This window comes from Crassostrea angulata, chromosome 2, assembly GCF_025612915.1.
Source record: "Crassostrea angulata isolate pt1a10 chromosome 2, ASM2561291v2, whole genome shotgun sequence".
NCBI classification, from domain to species: Eukaryota; Metazoa; Mollusca; class Bivalvia; order Ostreida; family Ostreidae; genus Magallana; species Magallana angulata.
This window is the reverse complement of record NC_069112.1, coordinates 68,784,025-68,786,393: the sequence shown is the minus strand read 5'-3', so window position 1 is coordinate 68,786,393 and position 2,369 is coordinate 68,784,025. Positions and strand designations below refer to the sequence as shown.

General features: G+C 28.4%; 1 pseudogene; it reads left to right on the top strand.

Moving 5' to 3' along the window:
• Positions 1-1,427: 1,427 nt before the first annotated feature.
• On the top strand, positions 1,428-2,082 carry LOC128173583 (death domain-associated protein 6-like; annotated as a pseudogene).
• The last annotated feature ends 287 nt before the right edge of the window (positions 2,083-2,369 follow it).

Here is a 2,369-nt window from a genome sequence, read left to right as displayed (position 1 = left end):
TAAAAGATACTCGGTGTGAAATGAAGACAAAGTGCGGTACTGATAAAATTTTTACCTTTACTTATATAGTTTAATTGTGACCCTCATAACATTAGAGGGTCAAAAATGATAATGGAAAATCGGGTGTAGCAATTGATCCTATAATTGAAGAACCCCCAAAGTTTCAAAACTTGAAGAGAGCTGACCTATACATGATGACACAAAATGTGCCCTTTTTTTTAGCAACAGTTCATTGTATTAAGTGAAGTGTAGTAAATCTGTGTTAAAATAAATTGAACTAGCACAATTATTTGTCAACCGAAATCACTAATACAAAAATATTGAATAAAAGTAGAAATTAACTTGACCCATAAGGTCAAAAAAAGTTTCTAATCGAGCTGATTTTATTGTAAATGCAATTACTTTTATTAGGTCAAACCTTTCCAAAAGAAGTACAATGTCTGCAGCTTTGTGCCCTTTTACCAGAGTCAAAGCATATCACATCCATGGGGTGATTCATTCTTACAAATAATTGCCAAAAAAAAGGGGGGGGGAGGGGTGATTTGCACTTCTCATTCAATACGGTCATCCTATTTGAAAAGTATTTCACTTATTCAGCACTTTCTTAAATATACGCAAAAAAAATAATAAAAAACCCATTGCCAATGTATCAAGTAATGTATTCAATTTTTGAAAACTATGCGCTTCTCTTTCAATTTTTGAAATAGATTTCATCTTAACAAAAAAAAATCTTTCTCGTCACGTTACACAGCATTATAAGTACAATCTTATCAAACTTTGAAAGGGTTACGGTATCAATTTTATCTACACCCGTTGGATAATATACATATCATTAACCTGTGTCAACACACTGTACCAGCTGCAAAGAACTCATTTTCTGCATCCAATCAGAAAAAGTAAAATAGTTTTTGGAGGGAAATTTAACATTTACAATGTATAACAAGGCAGCGCTAATATCCAATCAAAAAATCTTACGCTGTACTAATTGCAAAGAATTTGTTTTCTGCATCCAATGAGTAGGAGTAAAATAGTTTTTGGAGGGAAATTCAACATTCACAATATATAACAAAACCAAACCAATATCCAATCAGAAAAAACTTAAACAGTGCAAAAAATTGGAGGGAAAATGCATCTCTTTTTTATAAAAATCAAATTAACTTTTAAGAAAATCACCTTGCAATCTTAAATCCAATAGAAAAAGTTCATTTTTTTCACCAGATCTGAACAATTCAATTCACCCTCCAAAAAAAAAATGGAAGTAATTATTATGTAAGTAGTTTTTTTTTTACATCTATGCAGATTTTATTTTATTTATTTTTGTCTTTATTTATCCTTTTAATTTATTTTTTAATATTCATTTCTTCATTTTTTTTAGAAATGACTTGACAGTTAATAACAGCTTTACCATACAGTTTACAGAAAATACCATGCATTTCACAGTCAGGTATGCGTTTTATTTAAAGTAAATGAAAAAAGGATAATTTAATATAGAAAAAAATATTAAGAAAACTTTTTATATAAAACATTTTTTTCTACCGAATGTTTTTCTTTGTTTAATTTTCACTAATTTTAAACCCAAAATATAAACTTATGTAGCATTAACCCTCCTCTTTTTTATATAATTACAGTAACTCCAATCTCCCCTTCAAATCAACCAAAGAAGTAGGTACTTCTTGTGAAGGCCTAGAGCAATTCAGAAATAAAGAAACACAACATCAAGAAACAGAAGAAGACGAAGAAAAAGAAGAAGAAGAGAAGAAGAGCAAACGGCAGAACAAATGGAAATTGACATTGACGGTGTTATGTCGGAGAGGCTGGTTAATAGACAAGAAGAGTTCAAAGAAGAGAAAAAAGAAATTGAAAGACGCTTAACAGACTTACAGTCGAGAGTTGATAACATTGAAGAAGAAATTGAGGATATCATGTATTTAATGGATTAACGGACATTTTCGCAGTGCATGTATAGTTTGTAGAGTTACCTCTCTTTTCTCATCATTAAGTAATTTATCATGATTAAAAAACTTACCTTTTTCACTGATGTCTAGATGTGAAATGAAAAATGCCTATATTTCAAAAAATAATTTTGCCTTATATATATATGTCTGTATTTATCATTTCTAAAAATATTCTTTGTAAAAAATACGTATAAGACCATTATTATTTCATCAAGTTTATGCAATACCATTCACTTATTTTTTTTTTAGACATTATAACAAATGATAGAAATTATGTTCTATATATAAAACATATTCTTTTCAAAATTATGTTTTCTTAAAAAATGTTATATAAAAAATATTGAACATAATTTTAATTTGTTTTCTTCTTAAAAAACATATAATTTCCGTTATTTTTTTCAATTTTCTTGCTTC